This window comes from Macrobrachium nipponense, chromosome 33 (genome assembly GCF_015104395.2).
Source record: "Macrobrachium nipponense isolate FS-2020 chromosome 33, ASM1510439v2, whole genome shotgun sequence".
NCBI lineage: Eukaryota > Metazoa > Arthropoda > Malacostraca > Decapoda > Palaemonidae > Macrobrachium > Macrobrachium nipponense.
The window spans coordinates 71,332,639-71,338,715 of NC_087219.1; positions in this window are offsets into that span (position 1 = coordinate 71,332,639).

Sequence of the window (6,077 nt, forward strand, 5' to 3'; positions counted from 1 at the left end):
TCAAGGTACAAGTGCCAAGAAAACAAATACAGAGTCACAAGAAGACTTCGTGGTAAGACAAATGATGCTAAAAAACAAACAACGCTAATAACTACCAGACAGTCCTAATACTTAATAGCCTACTTGTTTTTGAATACCCTTCGTTAAAATCTCATCAATTTTGTATAAACCTAGGCTGATATTCAATAAATTATCACAGTCTTGTTTAATTATACATGATTCTATTAAATTTCTTTTCATCAAATCTCTACAACACATAATTTCCTTTGAGTCTGTTCAGTTAATACCATGATCACTATTATTCATATGCACAAATAATGCATTTGACATATTACCAGTTCTTACATTATATTTGTGCTGTTTTAATCGAACTGCCAATGTCTTTCCACTTTGTCCCACGTAAGTTTTATTACAATTTTTACACGGAATCTTATAAATACAACCTGCTCCATTTCCAGGTGAATTTCTGATCAGCAAGTTTCTTAATAGTTCCCAGAGTTTTCCCAGTTTTTGAACACACACTAATACCTAGTGGTTTGACTTGTCTAGGGATGTTAATTAAGCAAGTATAAAAAGGAAGCACTAAAAGATTTTTGTTGAACTTTACAGTTTTTGTCAATCCATAAAACGTTTTTTCGTGCCTTACAATAAGTGCTTTCAATAAAACTGTTTGAGTACCTCAAATTGCCAGCAATTTCACGTATCTTGTCAATTTCTTGAAAAGAAATTTAATAGAATCATGTGTAATTAAACATGACTGTGATAATTTATTGAATATCAGCCTAGGTTTATACAAAGTTGATGAGATTTTAACGAAGGGTATTCTAAAACAAGTAGGCTGTTAAGTATGAGGACTGTCTGGTAGTTGTTAGCGTTGTTTGTTTTTTAGCATCATTTGTCTTGCCACGAAGTCTTCTTGTGACTCTGTATTTGTTTTCTTGGCACTTGTACCTGAACCCTGATGAGGTGTAGAAATACATGAAAGCGTCGGTTCAAGTCATTTCATTTCACCCTTTCTCCTGGCTGGGGGTTTATGCTATATGATCATCACACGTCTACAGTGATTTGTTGCAATATATATATATATATATATATATATATATATATATATATATATATATATATATATATATATATATATATATATATATATATATGTAATATATATATATATATATATATATATATATATATATATATATATATATATATATATAACATATATATATATACATATATATATATATATATATATATATATATATATATATATATATATATATATATATATATATATATATATATATATATATGAATATTTATCACATCACCGTGATTCATATAAATCATTCGAGCTACAAATGTCCTTTAATATCTAATTCGCTCTACCTCGGAATTGATATTATTTTCATATATGTACCGAGGGGGAATTTTTTAGTCGATAATATTTCGTACCCCCATGGGATCGAACCACCGTCCAGTTGGACGGGGAACGAAATCAGCGTCACTGTCCGATCCTGATTTCGTTCCCCGTCCAACTGGACGGTGGTTCGATCCCATGGGGGTACGAAATTATTATCGACTAAAAAATTCCCCCTCGGTACATATATGAAAATATATCATTCCGAGGTAGAGCGAATTAGATATTAAAGACATTTTGTAGCTCGAATGATATATTATATATAATATATATATATATATATATATATATATATATATATATATTATATATATATATATATATATATATATATATATCGAATACTTCTGTATTCCTGATCACTGGTGAAAAATGGACAACTGGTGGCTGCCAAGAATATTCGTTAGGCATATGCAGCTATGGCAATACGAAGTTATATTAAGATATATTAATTCTCCTAAGTGCTTACGACCCCCCCTTCCCCCCCCCCTCACCACACACACACACAAAAGAGGCTACGGTCCAAGAGAGATTGTTCCTTGGGGGGAAATGTTGGGGGAAAACAATATAAATTCAGGCAGGGGGACGTCGCTATTTTTCCCCCAAGGGAAAAGGGTAGAAGACTTCTACAAGGAGAAATAGAAAAATTAATTGGTGGAGTGGACTGGGTTTGGGGTGGGGCGAGAGAAAAGCAGTGAACATGAATACAGCCAACGGACCATTTAAAGAAAGAAAGAAAAAAAAAAAAAAAAAAAAAAAAAAAAAAAAAAAAAAAAAAAAAAAAAAACACTGTTTGGTTGCAGGTTTCAGGGAGCAACAATTCTTTTCGGAAAGATTAAAAGACTTTTGTCGAACACTGGATAAATGAAGTTGTCTGTCGTTGGAGCTCGTCAGTCAAACTCCACAATCCTATCTGCATTGTATGAGAGTTTTTGAATAAAGTATGTGTGGTCTAATGGAACAGAGTATGCGACGGATTTCCGTCTATTTTTGCTAAGGAAGAATAAAGTCTGCCCAGGCTAATGGAAACAGAGTATATGCTATGGATTTGCCCATATTTTTTTTTAAGGATGAATGGGAAAAACGGATTTGCATGAATTAACACAAAACCAAAATGGCCCCAACCAATTTACCTGCTTGTACAGTGATTCGTAAAGATTTTTGCTCAAAGAAAAATAGAGAGATCTAGTGTTAAGAAGAGTGACTAATAAACCACTTCTTTATATAAAGTTTCTCGCCTGTTTTTACCCCTGCTAAAAGCATCCTTTTCTGAAAAATAAGCATTAAATCCTTCACAACTTTCTAACCTATACCATTCATTCTCTGCACATTATACAGTGCGACTATTTAATTAATATTCCTGGTAAAAAAAGTAATTTTCTATACAATATACGTAAAATCTCCTACAAGTATCCTTTTGAAAATGTACTTCTCTGAACAATATACGTCAAACCCTCCACAAGTATCCTTTTTAAAACGTACTTCTCTGACCAATATACGTCAAACCCTCCACAAGCATCCTTTGGAAAATGTCCTTCTCTGAACAATATACGTCAAATATCCTTTTGGAAACGTATTTCTCTGGACAATATACGTCAAACCTCCTACAAATATCCTTCCTAGAAACCCCTGAACAATATACGTTCAATTCCCCACAACCGTTACCCCTACAACCGTCGTTCTCTGAACAACTATACATCAAAACCACAACTACCCAGACTACCACACCACCCCGACGGCCCCTCCCCCTATCCACCTCAACCCCCCCCCCCCCAAAAAAAAAAAAAAAACCCCCCCCCCCGAACAAATCCTTCCTGAACAATATGCGTCAAACCACTCCCCCCCCCTCCCCCGCCGCCCCCCACTGGCCCACCCAAGACCCACCACCCCAACTCCCTGCTGGGAGAGGCAAAGCGGTAGGCAATTTGCATTGCTAATCCTCAGCTAAAGGGCGTCCCGAGCTTGTTAAAGAGACGAGGAAAAAACTCCCCTTCTATATTTATATTATCTGGAAGGATTTTTCCACATTTATCCTAGAGATGATCTAAGGGGGTGGGTGAATATTGCGTTAGTTTTATTTCGTTTGTCATGTTTTTGAGTTAATTTTCATCATGTTTTGTACTTCGATACCTGAAGTTACTTATTATTATTATTATTATTATTATTATTATTATTATTATTATTATTATTATTATTATTAATTTTATTTTTTGGTCTATCACAGTCCTCCAATTCGACTGGTGGTAGTTTTATAGTGTGGGGTTTCGGGTAGCATCCTGCCTCCTTAGGAGTCCATTATTATTATTATTATTATTATTATTATTATTATTATTATTATTATTATTATTATTATTATTATTATTATTATTATTATTATTCACATGTTATTAATTTCATTTTCATTATGGTTTACATTTTAATACCTAAATTACCTATTATTATTATTATTATTATTATTATTATTATTATTATTATTATTATTATTTTTTTTTTTTTTTTTTTTTTTTTTTTTTTTTTTTTTTTTGCTCTATCACAGTCCTCCAATTCGACTGGGTGGTATTTATAGTGTGGGGTTCCGGTTGCATCCTGCCTCCTTAGGTGTCCATCACTTTCTTACTATGTGCGCCGTTTCTAGGATCACACTCTTCTGCATGAGTCCTGCAGCTACTTCAGCCTCTAGTTTTTCTAGATTCCTTTTCAGGGATCTTGGGATCGTGCCTAGTGCTCCTATGATTATGGGTACGATTTCCACTGGCATATCCCATATTCTTCTATTTCTATTTTCAGATCTTGATACTTATCCATTTTTTCTCTCTCTTTCTCTTCAACTCTGGTGTCCCATGGTATTGCGACATCAATGAGTGATACTTTCTTCTTGACTTTGTCAATCAACGTCACGTATGGTCTATTTGCACGTATCACCCTATCCGTTCTGATACCATAGTCCCAGAGGATCTTTGCCTGATCGTTTTCTATCACTCCCTCAGGTTGGTGCTCGTACCACTTATTACTGCAATGGTAGCTGATGTTTCTTGCACAGGCTCCAGTGGAGGGATTTTGCCACTGAATCATGCCTCTTTTTGTACTGGTTCTTGTGCAAGTGCCGGGCATTCGCTTGCTATGTGGATTATGGTTTCATTTTTTTCGTATTGCACTTCCTACATATGGGAGAGATGTTATTTCCGTCTATCGTTCTTTGAATATATCTGGTTCTTAGGGCCTGATCTTGTGCCGCTGTTATCATTCCTTCAGTTTCCTTCTTTAGCTCTCCCCTCTGTAGCCATTGCCATGTGTCATCGCTGGCTAGTTCTTTAATCGTCTCATGTATTGTCCGTGCATTGGTTTGTTGTGCATTCCTCTGTTCTGTCTGTCATTCTCCTGTCTCTGTATATTTCTGGGTCTTCGTCTACTTTTATTAGTCCTTCTTCCCATGCACTCTTTAGCCATTCGTCTTCACTGGTTTTCAGATATTGCCCCAGTGCTCTGTTTTCGATGTTGACGCAGTCCTCTATACTTGGTAGTCCTCTCCCTCCTTCCTTTCGTGTTATGTATAGTCTGTCCGTATTTGCTCCATGGTGTAGTGCTTTGTGTATTGTCATATGCTTCCTGGTTTTCTGATCTATGCTGCGGAGTTCTGCCTTCGTCCATTCCACTATTCCTGCGCTGTATCTGATTACTGGCACTGCCATGTGTTTATGGCTTTTATCATATTTGGTTCTTTCTGACGTTGAGTTTTGACTTGAGTATCACCTTGAGTCTCTGCATATATTCTTTCCTGATCGTGTCCTTCATCTCTTGGTGTTTTATTATTCATTTTATTATTATTATTATTATTTATTATTATTATTATTATTATTATTATTATTATAGCAGAATTAATCCTGAATACAACTATGCTTTTCACCAAATTCCAGACGCTCTACTAAAAACGAAGGCTTAGAATCATTAACATTTATTATTATTATTATTATTATTATTATTATTATTATTATTATTATTATTATTATTATTATAGCAGAAGTAATAGTAATAGCAATTATATTATTCACCAAATTCCTGACACTAATAAAAACAAAGGCTTAGAATCATAACCATTATAATATTATTATTATTATTATTATTATTATTATTATTATTATTATTATTATTATTATTATTATTATTATATGTTAGCAGAGTCAATACTGTTCACTAAATCTGTGAATACTCATGTAAGGAGCCCTCCACACCGCAACACATACATAAATCGTGTGGCTCGTCTTATGCGCAACATATGTCGTTCCCATTCCAGGAATGCCACCTCGGCGATTCCAGCATTCCAGGGAATTATGAGCAGCAGCTTCCAGCACACGGTCAAAGACCCGGATACATCCAATTAGTGTCTCTCTTACAACGTGAAAATTGTTGTTTTGGGAAGTATTTTGTGTTTGTGAAATAAAGGGTTGTTTTCCCCTTATAATTCCTAAGGCTTAAAATATATTGTAAATAACGAGATACATTTTTCTTAGTTTTGAGAATTAAAAGCAAAAATGTTATACCTGGTGTAATTTCTCTCTCTCTCTCTCTCTCTCTCTCTCTCTCTCTCTCTCTCTCTCTCTCTCTCTGTTTTAAGAACAAAACGCAATCTATTATATATTAGGTTATGATTTCTTATTTG